Here is a 12,693-nt window from a genome sequence, read left to right on the forward strand (position 1 = left end):
CGTAACACAAGAATGAACCTCATTGGTTCTTGCTGGAGCTCAAACGTGCTGCGTAACACGAGAATGAACCTCATTGGTTCTTGAAGCTCAAACGTGCTGCGTAACATGCGTAACACGAATGAACCTCATTGGTTCTCGCTGGAGCTCAAACGTGCTGCGTAACACGAGAATGAACCTCATTGGTTCTTGCTGGAAGCTCAAACGTGCTGCGTAACACGAGAATGAACCTCATTGGTTCTTGCTGAAGCTCAAACGTGCTGCGTAACACGAGAATGACCTCATTGGTTCTTGCTGAAGCTCAAACGTGCTGCGTAACACGAGAATGACCTCATTGGTTCTTGCTGAAGCTCAAACGTGCTGCGTAACACGATAATGAACCTCATTGGTTCTCGCTGAAGCTCAAACGTGCTGCGTAACACGATAATGAACCTCATTGGTTCTCGCTGGAGCTCAAACGTGCTGCGTAACACGAGAATGAACCTCATTGGTTCTTGAAGCTCAAACGTGCTGCGTAACACGAGAACGAACCTCATTGGTTCTCGCTGGAGCTCAAACGTGCTGCGTAACACGATAATGAACCTCATTGGTTCTCGCTGGAGCTCAAACGTGCTCCGTAACACGAGAATGAACCTCATTGGTTCTTGAAGCTCAAACGTGCTGCGTAACACGAGAATGAACCTCATTGGTTCTCGCAGAAGCTCAAACGTGCTGCGTAACACGAGAACGAACCTCATTGGTTCTCGCTGGAGCTCAAACGTGCTGCGTAACACGATAATGAACCTCATTGGTTCTCGCTGGAGCTCAAACGTGCTGCGTAACACGATAATGAACCTCATTGGTTCTCGCTGGAGCTCAAATGTGCTGCGTAACACGAGAATGAACCTCATTGGTTCTCGCTGGAGCTCAAACGTGCTGCGTAACACGATAATGAACCTCATTGGTTCTCGCTGGAGCTCAAATGTGCTGCGTAACACGAGAATGAACCTCATTGGTTCTCGCTGGAGCTCAAATGTGCTGCGTAACACGATAATGAACCTCATTGGTTCTCGCTGGAGCTCAAACGTGCTGCGTAACGTGAATGAATCTATTGGTTCTCGCAGAAGCTCAAACGTGCTGCGTAACACGAGAACGAACCTCATTGGTTCTTGCTGAAGCTCAAACGTGGTGCGTAACACGAGAACGAACCTCATTGGTTCTCGCAGAAGCTCAAACGTGGTGCGTAACACGAGAATGAACCTCATTGGTTCTTGCTGGACACGAGAATGAACCTCATTGGTTCTCGCTGAAGCTCAAACGTGCTGCGTAACATGAGAATGAACCTCATTGGTTCTTGAAGCTCAAACGTGCTGCATAACATGAGAATGAACCTCATTGGTTCTCGAAGCTCAAACATGCTGCGTAACACGAGAACGAACCTCATTGGTTCTCGCAGAAGCTCAAACGTGCTGCGTAACACGAGAACGAACCTCATTGGTTCTCGCTGGAGCTCAAACGTGCTGCGTAACACGAGAACGAACCTCATTGGTTCTCGCAGAAGCTCAAACGCGCTGCGTAACACGAGAATGAACCTCATTGGTTCTCGCTGGAGCTCAAACGTGCTGCGTAACACGAGAATGAACCTCATTGGTTCTTGAAGCTCAAACGTGCTGCGTAACAAGAACGAACCTCATTGGTTCTCGCTGGAGCTCAAACGTGCTGCGTAACACGATAATGAACCTCATTGGTTCTTGCTGAAGCTCAAACGTGGTGCGTAACACGAGAACGAACCTCATTGGTTCTCGCAGAAGCTCAAACGTGGCTGCGTAACACGAGAATGAACCTCATTGGTTCTTGCTGGACACAAGAGTGAACCTCATTGGTTCTCGCTGAAGCTCAAACGTGCTGCGTAACATGAGAATGAACCTCATTGGTTCTCGCTGAAGCTCAAACGTGCTGCGTAACACGAGAATGAACCTCATTGGTTCTCGCTGGAGCTCAAACGTGCTGCGTAACACGAGAATGAACCTCATTGGTTCTCGCAGAAGCTCAAATGTGCTGCGTAACAAGAACGAACCTCATTGGTTCTCGCAGAAGCTCAAACGTGCTGCGTAACACGATAATGAACCTCATTGGTTCTTGCTGAAGCTCAAACGTGGTGCGTAACACGAGAACGAACCTCATTGGTTCTCGCAGAAGCTCAAACGTGCTGCGTAACACGAGAACGAACCTCATTGGTTCTCGCTGAAGCTCAAACGTGCTGGTAACACGAGAATGAACCTCATTGGTTCTCGCTGAAGCTCAAACGTGCTGCGTAACATGAGAATGAACCTCATTGGTTCTTGAAGCTCAAACGTGCTGCGTAACACGAGAACGAACCTCATTGGTTCTCGCAGAAGCTCAAACGTGCTGCGTAACACGAGAACGAACCTCATTGGTTCTCGCTGGAGCTCAAACGTGCTGCGTAACACGAGAACGAACCTCATTGGTTCTCGCAGAAGCTCAAACGCGCTGCGTAACACGAGAATGAACCTCATTGGTTCTCGCTGGAGCTCAAACGTGCTGCGTAACACGAGAATGAACCTCATTGGTTCTTGAAGCTCAAACGTGCTGCGTAACAAGAACGAACCTCATTGGTTCTCGCTGGAGCTCAAACGTGCTGCGTAACACGATAATGAACCTCATTGGTTCTCGCTGGAGCTCAAACGTGCTGCGTAATACGAGAATGAACCTCATTGGTTCTTGAAGCTCAAACGTGCTGCGTAACACGAGAATGACCTCATTGGTTCTTGCTGAAGCTCAAACGTGCTGCGTAACACGAGAATGACCTCATTGGTTCTTGCTGAAGCTCAAACGTGCTGCGTAACACGATAATGACCTCATTGGTTCTTGAAGCTCAAACATGCTGCGTAACACGAGAACGAACCTCATTGGTTCTCGCAGAAGCTCAAACGTGCTGCGTAACACGAGAACGAACCTCATTGGTTCTCGCTGGAAGCTCAAACGTGCTGCGTAACACGAGAACGAACCTCATTGGTTCTCGCAGAAGCTCAAACGCGCTGCGTAACACGAGAATGAACCTCATTGGTTCTCGCTGGAGCTCAAACGTGCTGCGTAACACGAGAATGAACCTCATTGGTTCTTGAAGCTCAAACGTGCTGCGTAACAAGAACGAACCTCATTGGTTCTCGCTGGAGCTCAAACGTGCTGCGTAACACGATAATGAACCTCATTGGTTCTCGCTGGAGCTCAAACGTGCTGCGTAACCTCACGAGAATGAACCTCATTGGTTCTTGAAGCTCAAACGTGCTGCGTAACACGAGAATGACCTCATTGGTTCTTGCTGAAGCTCAAACGTGCTGCGTAACACGAGAATGACCTCATTGGTTCTTGCTGAAGCTCAAACGTGCTGCGTAACACGAGAATGAACCTCATTGGTTCTCGCTGAAGCTCAAACGTGCTGCGTAACACGATAATGAACCTCATTGGTTCTCGCTGGAGCTCAAACGTGCTGCGTAACACGAGAATGAACCTCATTGGTTCTCGCTGAAGCTCAAACGTGCTGCGTAACACGAGAACGAACCTCATTGGTTCTCGCTGGAGCTCAAACGTGCTGCGTAACACGATAATGAACCTCATTGGTTCTCGCTGGAGCTCAAACGTGCTCCGTAACACGAGAATGAACCTCATTGGTTCTTGAAGCTCAAACGTGCTGCGTAACACGAGAATGAACCTCATTGGTTCTTGAAGCTCAAACGTGCTGCGTAACACGAGAACGAACCTCATTGGTTCTCGCTGGAGCTCAAACGTGCTGCGTAACACGATAATGAACCTCATTGGTTCTCGCTGGAGCTCAAACGTGCTGCGTAACACGATAATGAACCTCATTGGTTCTCGCTGGCTCAAAGCTCGAGAATGAAATTGGTTCTCGCTGGACAAATGTGCTGCGTAACACGATAATGAATTGGTTCTCGCTGGAGCTCAAATTGTAACACGATAATGAACCTCATTGGTTCTCGCTGGAGCTCAAATGTGCTGCGTAACACGAGAATGAACCTCACTGGTTCTCGCTGAAGCTCAAACGTGCTGCGTAACATGAGAATGAACCTCATTGGTTCTTGAAGCTCAAACGTGCTGCATAACACGAGAATGAACCTCACTGGTTCTCGCTGAAGCTCAAACGTGCTGCGTAACATGAGAATGAACCTCATTGGTTCTTGAAGAAGCTCAAACGTGCCGCGTAACACGAGAATGAACCTCATTGGTTCTTGCTGGACACGAGAATGAACCTCATTGGTTCTTGTAGAAGCTCAAACATGCTGCGTAACACGAGAATGAACCTCATTGGCTCTCCCACATCAAGCAAGCACGTTTGTGTTTCTGTTTACCATATCTGATGTGTGCGTTGATGAATGATTATATGTGAATAAAAGCCTAAATTGAAGCTGTTCATCAGATAAAGTGACCGTCTCTTCAAAAAATTTGGACTAAACCGCTTGATTCATATGGATTAGTTTTACGATATCTTTACGAACTTTTTGAAGTATCAGAGTGGTAGTTGCATAGACTGTCAATAGAGGGACAGAAAGTCTCACGGGTTCGGAACGACATGAGGGTGAGTAAAGGACAAAATTTTCATTTTTGGGTGAACTAACCCTTTAAATCTCAGTTCCTTTATGAACAAAGTTCTTGTGAATCTCCCCTGTGCCTCCTCCTGATGTCCTGTGCGTTCTCATCTCCTCCGCTCTGACACACACCTCTCATCGGCGGCGGCGTGACATGAATGATGCCTCTCTCTCCTGCAGCGATTCGCCCCCGGTGTGGGTGACGAGGACGCAAGGACACAGTGAAAGGGAATTCCTCATTACCTCAGCAAACACGCTCTCTTTATCGACCTGCACGCGAGTGGGCAGACAGGGACCGCTTGCAACACTGAACACGCACACCCACGACCGACTGACCCACACCGAAGCCTGTCGCTCATCAACACACACTTACACTTCCACTGAGACGTGAAGCATTGAAGCATATCATTCAAGCTAAACATTCACAAGAACGATTCTGCATGCAAGCAAACGATACAGCTCATTCACCTCTAACAGCTCCAGCTGACGTCAGCAAATGATGTCAAAACCAACAGCATGTGTCAGAAAGCTGCAGATTTCTGAATGGAGACACAAACAGCTCGGATTCACATTTTTAAACACTTACATGAAACTTCAGTGCATCTCTGCCAAACTCTCTGAGCCATTTTCACCCGTCTCGCACCTTACAGAGCTTACAACTACATTTCCCATAATGCACCTGACGGTTTAGTCATAAGAAGAACATTTCACAGTGTGATTTTAAAATCGCCGATAGATGCAATACACTCATAAGCATCCCTTCACTGAGACTTTTCACATGCATGCACACCTGCACATCTGCACCACACACACCGCTTACTATATCGGCTGATTTAGCGCTGATCTCCCCGCATCATTAGGTGCTTGCGGCTCCGAGGCAGCAGCGAACGCATTTCAGTCCACTCTAACAGAGAACAGACAGATCTCCACCTCTCCGCTTAGCTTCCTCCCTCGCTCCGTTTCTGACGCCCCCCTGCTTTTTCTGAATGAAGCACAGCCTCTCTCTCTCTCTCTGAGAGTGAGCATGCGCTCATTTACTCATCCTCCCTCCCATCTCCTTCACTCATTCGCTCTCAGACAGCGTAAATGCACTGATAAGAAACTCGACACTCATGAAAACGACACGCTAGATAAATGAACATGGGAATTTTAGATTATACATTATAGATTAAAAAAATAATATATTTGTATAAGAGAAAGTGTATGAAAAGTTTCAACAGTTCTTTACAACACGTGGTGTTGGCTTTACTTTAAAGGGGTGGTTGATTATGATTTGACTTTTTTAAACTTTAGTTAGTGTGAAATGTTGCTGTTTGATCATAAACAACATCTGCAAAGTTACGACGCTCAAAGTTCAATGCAAAGGGAGATATTTTCTTTTACAGAAATCACTTTTTAAACGGCTGGTAGGGACTACAATGAGCTTAGTGACATCACAAACACTAAAATTTACATAAACCCCGCCCCCGAGAACACTCAACAAAGGGGGCGGGGCCATGTTGGGCTGCTTTAGAGAAGAGGAAGAGTTGTTGTAGTAGAGTGTTGTTGTCATGCCGTCATTTTACGCCGGACTGCTTCACAAACGAGGGTCAATTCAACACAAAAGATGAACATGACGGCACATGCTAGTGGATGAGTTGAATCAACTCCACAGCAACTACATCAATTTATCCACTAACCATTCAGAAACGCCTAAAAGTTGTAACTTCTTCCTGAGTCTCTCCATCAGTGTCGACTCCGGTTTGAACAATGTAAGGCTGAACACTTTCGTCATTTTGGCAGCGTGAGATTCTCCAGCTTTGTTGTTGTTGAGCTGTTAAAGCTCCGCCCTCTTCTGGAAAGCGGAGCTCATTTGCATTTAAAGGGACACACACAAAAATGCCATGTTTTTGCTCACACCCAAATAAGGGCAAATTTGACAAGCTATAATAAATGATCTGTGGGGGATTTTGAGCTGAAACTTCACACACACATTCTGGAGACACCAGAGACTGATATTACATCTTGTAAAAGGGGTTATAGGTCCCCTTTAAAACGATTTTCACTCAGAAATTGCTAGTAAACTCTCTCGTCCCATCTTTAACAGAAGCTGCACATGCACTGCACTGGTTTGCATACAGTTGGATTCTGGCCTAAAACTTCTGGATGGAACAAAGAACCAATCATGACATCCAGACCTGCACTATTTACATTTGTAAAAGCGACGTTACAACCACCTGCAAACCTCCAGAAGACGAGGAAAATGCTCATTTATCAATCAGTCACGAGTCCAACTTTACAAGAGTCAACAGCTTATGACAGTGTGTTGAGTGGGTCACCACCTGATGTGAAATCTGTGCATCGAAGCAAAACCAGCTGGGAAGAGAATCCTGGTCAGCGTAGTGCTTTATTGCAGATCAATAGAAACTGGAGATGTGCGTGCTTATTTGTGCTGTCCGTCTCTGTTACTTTTACTGTCCATCTCCAGAAAGAGGACCTGAAAACCCTTCCTTTGCACTACACTCACCTCATACTGTCATTATTTACTCATCCTCATTAATGTTTTTGAAGCACAAAAGTGTACCGAGACCACATCTGTGAAAGTCTGTCTGGAATACAGACACGTTTATGGTGTTTGACTGTTTCTTTGCCTTGTTTTTGAAGCTTTGCAGACTACAAACTGTTGCTGTGTGGAAAAGATCTTCTAAACTTCACCTTTTGTGCTCCAACAAACAAAACCACAGCTTGGAATGACATGAGGGCAAACTTGAGGCTGAACTATTCTTTTAAAACTAAAAATGCACCAAAAATTTGAATTTTCGAAATTAGTTTTGAAGTGCCGAAATCATTGATGAAAAACAGTGATGTTTAATTAGTGCTTCTTCAATGATGCATTTTGGCTAGTTTCCAAAGAAATTTACTATGAATGGTTTAATATAGTATACGCGTTCAGAGAGGGCGCACTATCTAGTCGACTGCTGTTTTCAAGCACTCAAGTCACCTGCGCTGTTGTACGCGGACCGTCCATGCGGTCTCAAAAATTGGGATGTACGCGGACGGAGTGTGCGGACTAGGGGTGTGCACAAATAGTCGAATATTCGACCTGTAATTAATATTCGAAAAATAAAAATACTATTCGAATTTTACTATGTTGCTTTCCTGGCCGTAAAGGCAGTGAATCCATGATAAATCCTAAGCACTAAAACTCGCAGTTATAACTAAATGCACCGGGTGGCGCTGTGGAGTGCCTTTAACAAGTTTATTTTATTTGATCGTCACATAATGTTGTGCAGTTTGGATTTACTTAGATGAAAATGATCAAAATGGAATTACTTTTGATCAAATGAATGAATGAAACTGAGTTATCATAATATCACCACCATAATGAGAAAGCACATGAAATCCAAACACCAGAGAGGAAAGACGGCTGTCCATCACTGCATTCACGACAGGTAAGCGCAGCTGTATGTTATCCCAAAGTGAGCCGAGATGATAACTTATCTGATAGCAAACTGATTTTGAGACATAAGTTTCCTTTAAGTTTCGTCGAGGGAGATACATTTACGAACAGAAAACACAAAGTGCTGCTGTTAGAAACTTAGCTTAGCACACCGTTATGTATTATCGTTATCTTTGTGTTTCTGCAACGTCTGTCAGCGCAGCTCGTTGTCTCACCCGAGCATGTTGAGAAACACAATAATATCCACATGAACGTGAAAAAATATAAACAATAACCATATACGGACTCGTTTTGTACGATAACTGGCGCTGTCTGCTTTATAAACGTTTTTCCCATTCGCACTGCTTGAGCTTATGCTTTTGTTCTTAATATTTTCTGTTTACACATATTGTTTAATGCTTTGAACTAAAAGAAAACCTTAAGATATAATGTAAGCTTGTTGTGTATTGCCTAATCGTAAGCTTGTTCAGAAATGGTTACAAAGTCTTGATGAACATAAAACAATAATGTCCTTCTCGTTTAACCTCATTTAAATAAACGAATATTCGAATATTCGTTTTTTACGAGCACAAATATTCGAATACTATATTTTGGAAAAATGCCCATCCCTAGTGCGGACGTCCTGATGATGAAAATTACTTCATGTGGACGGTGCACGGATGACCGAAGTATACTTTGGGTTTAAGGTGCAGCACGTTTCAAATATGTACGGAAGAGGATTAGTTAGATTAATTGCCAAGCAATAATAAAAAAATAAAACCATCTCGAGATTAAAGTTGTTAAATTTCGAGAAAAAAGTCGTAATAAAATGTTGAGAATAAACTCGGTAAATTACGAGAAAAAACTCGTTAAATTTCGAGAACAAAGTCGAGATAAAATGTTGAAAATAAAGTCATTAAATTACGAGAAAATGTTCTCATAATTTAACGAATTTGTTCTGGTAATTTAACAACTTTTTTCTTATATTTTAACGAATTTGTTTTCGTAATTTAACAAATTTGTTCTCGTAATTTAACAACTTTTTTCTCATAATTTAATGAGTTTATTCTCAACATTTTATCTTGACTTTTTTCTCGAAATTTAACGACATTTTTCTCATAATTTAACGAATTTGTTCTCATAATTTATCGACTTTTCTTCTCATAATTTAAATGACTTTATTCTCAACATTTTATCTTGTAGGGTCTGCACAGTCTCAAGGATGAGCAGGTCCCACCATAAACTGTGTTTAAGCCTCAATTCACGGAACTTTGGTTTGTAAATCTTACATCGATTCCGGCCCGGCAGACACTAATGGATCACGAGACTCTTTTTATGACTGTTTCGATAAGTCCCCTAACCTCTCCTCCGCGACTTCAAAGGGGGTGCAACACCACGGATCGGGTTTCTAGGGACCAGGTCCAAATTCCAAACGGTCATAAAAGGAAAATACATGCACACACCCACAGACACACACACACACACACACACACACGGCTCCCCTACATAGAGACTGTATGCACAAACATTATACCTACAAATATGAATGTATCTGCCATTGTAGTGCTCGCTGCATGTATGTGTTACTAGTGTAGAATTGTAGAATTGACTGTAGTAGGTTAGTTTTCATGTGAAACTGTAGTAATAGAGTGTAAAGGGTATCTTCTTTATATGACGAGAGACACCTGTCGAGTTTGATTTCTCCGTAAAGCTGTGAATCCGAGCTATTCACTGATGTACGTTACATTTCTGTCAAATGCATCGTTCAATGTTTAATAACACTATGAAGAAAATGCACTGATTCAACATACCATAAATTTATTCGGAGACAGGACAAAGGAATGTGGAAACCCGCCAAATTGCAACGCTAGCATTGGAGGACGTTATCAAGAAGGCGTTCTGGTCTGTTGTCTTTAAAACACCATGACACGCGTCTTTTGGTGGCACAAGTTTTCTGCACGAGTTCCTGCCGTCAAGACGGACTCTCTTCTTTATTTTCCGGTCATATTACAACAGTTAAACCTTCGTTTGAAACTTCGCCGAAACAACCTCCGGAAGAAGAAGCAACTATCAAACCGAGCGCTCCGAAACTCCAAGCACCCTGACTAACCTATGCAAGTATAACGTTTTTACGATTTTAAATACTGAGTTTCCTTGCTGGCTCTTAAAGGTGAACTGTTGCAATTTGACCTGCTTTGATCATCTCTTTCGTTTCTGCCTTTCCTTCTACTTTGTATGTATTTGTATTTACTTGTGTCCATTTAGCCGTATAACCTGTGTATTACCCGTTTCGTATATTAAAACTCATTATATCCATGCTTTTTTGTTCACTTGCTCATTTTAGCAACAACCGAGTCACTTTAACGTTCCAATTCTAATATCCTTGCTCTATATTTGGAGGCTATGATAGAAAGTTAGTCTCCCGGCCCGAGAATAACATTTCTGTCGTGATAATCTGTGGATAATTTTCCGTTTCGGTGGACGAACTGATAGTTTTCCACATAATTATTAAACCAGAACTAATCATATATGTGATTGATTATAATTCGTTGTAGTTAATTCACCATATATGTTTAATTCCCCGTTGGGTCGATATATGAACGTCATAAAGCTTTCTGAATTATGATATTCATATTTCATCCATAAATTGATTAATAACTGTACATCGCTACAATCTCAACCTTTTTCGCGAAATTTAACGAGTTCTTTTCTTGTAATTTAACGAGTTTATTCTCAACATTTTATCTCGACTTTTTTCTTGAAATTTAATGAGTTTTTTCTCGTAATTTAATGAGTTTATTCTCAACATTTTATCTTGACTTTCTAGAAATTTAACGACATTTTTCTCATAATTTAATGAATTTGTTCTCGAAATTTAACGACATTTTTCTCATAATTTAATGAATTTGTTCTCATAATTTAACGACTTTTCTTCTCGTAATTTAATGACTTTATTCTCAACATTTTATCTTGACTTTTTTCTCGAAATTTAACGACATTTTTCTCATAATTTAATGAATTTGTTCTCGTAATTTAACGACCTTTTTCTTGAAATTTAACGACATTTTTCTCATAATTTAACGAATTTGTTCTCATAATTTAACGACTTTTCTTCTTGTAATTTAATGACTTTATTCTCAACATTTTATCTCGACTTTTTTCTCGAAATTTAACAACATTTTTCTCATAATTTAATGAATTTGTTCTCGTAATTTAACGACTTTTTTCTCGAAATTTAATGACATTTTTCTCATAATTTAATGAATTTGTTCTCGTAATTTAACGACTTTTTTCTTGTAATTTAATGACTTTATTCTCAACATTTTATCTCAACCTTTTTCTCAAAATTTAACGATATTTTTCTCGTAATTTAACGAGTTTATTCTCAACATTTTATCTCGACTTTTTTCTAGAAATTTAACAACATTTTTCTTATAATTTAACGACTTTTTTTCTCGTAATTTAATGACTTTATTCTCAACATTTTATCTCGACTTTTTTCCTCGAAATTTAACAAGTTTTTTCTAATAATAAACGAGTTTATTATGTAGTTTAAAATAACATTTTATTTTGGCTTTTTTCTCAATTTAACAACTTTAATCTCAAGATGGTTTTATTTTTTTATTATTGCTTGGCCCTAATCCTCTTCCTTAAATATGACTTGTATTCCAGAGAAAAAAAAAAAAAAAAGTAACCAAACTATAATTTTGGTAAAAATTTATTTTGGTGTATCACTATTTAAGACCGTCTAGTTTTTGAAAGCGTGTAGTTCTGCACACACACACACACACACACACACACACACACACACACAGCGTCAATGAAACATGGTGGTGTCCCTGTCTGTCTGTCTGTCTGTCTACGGTCACGTCTCAATCCCTGTCCTATCTCAAGGCAGATAACTGACGGTTATCCTCCGTAAGAGCTCCGAATCTTAGTGTTGCCCCCAGTCACTGCCATCCAGCAACCATTAATAATTCACAAGCAGAAATCCACAGGGAAGGAGGGAGGGGTGGTCGTGCCGAAAGCAGCGAGGAACGGCACAGAGGGAGAGAGCAGAGGAAACAGAAAATGAGGACAGAACAACAGATGAAAAGAAAAAGCGGGAATTAGAGGAAGAAAGGTGTGAGATGAGGAAGGAGAATCTAATAGCATCATGGATCTGGGAGGCAAAGATGAGCGAGCGGGAGGGAGGGATGGAGGGAGGCGCAGCACATGCTCCTGCTCCAGCAGGCGTCTATAAATAGCTCTTCAAATCTCTCAAAAAAAAAAAAAAAACACAGCATACTGCCTGTGCTGCTGCAAACCCAACACAAGACCAAAACCACACACATGCACACCATAATACAACCTCAGGACGGCTCCGACACGGAGGCCGGAGTGTACGCCATGTTCAGGTCCACAAACAATCGTGATACGACTCCTTATCAATATTACAGCAGCCCTTCCAGCTAAATATGACCGAACACCCGCCATCTCATATGTGGGAGGACTGCGCCAAACCGCATTACAGTCCACAACACATAATGTTGAAGTGCAACTTTAGATCTGGGGTTGTTTTCTCAACTCGGCTGAGGGGAAACTGGTTATTAAAATCTGAAACCCATGAGACGTTTCTTTAATCAGATGCACATACGTGCTTTTATAACTGCGAGAGCACAAATGCAGAGGGGT

At 42.0% G+C, this 12,693-nt stretch overlaps 1 protein-coding gene across 12 annotated transcripts in view; it reads right to left on the bottom strand.

The window, feature by feature from the left end:
* Positions 1-12,693, bottom strand: part of LOC125273386 (R3H domain-containing protein 2) — an 80,802-nt gene that overhangs the window by 60,378 nt on the left and 7,731 nt on the right. The window contains exon 1 of one of the 12 annotated variants that reach the window (XM_048198671.1): positions 5,422-5,442. The exons of the other annotated variants lie outside the window; for them this stretch is intronic. The gene's annotated coding sequence lies outside the window, so the exon portion shown is untranslated. Of the gene's footprint in view, positions 1-5,421; positions 5,443-12,693 lie in introns of those variants that run through there. 12 annotated transcript variants of the gene reach the window in all.

This window comes from Megalobrama amblycephala, linkage group LG8 (assembly GCF_018812025.1).
Source record: "Megalobrama amblycephala isolate DHTTF-2021 linkage group LG8, ASM1881202v1, whole genome shotgun sequence".
NCBI classification, from domain to species: Eukaryota; Metazoa; Chordata; class Actinopteri; order Cypriniformes; family Xenocyprididae; genus Megalobrama; species Megalobrama amblycephala.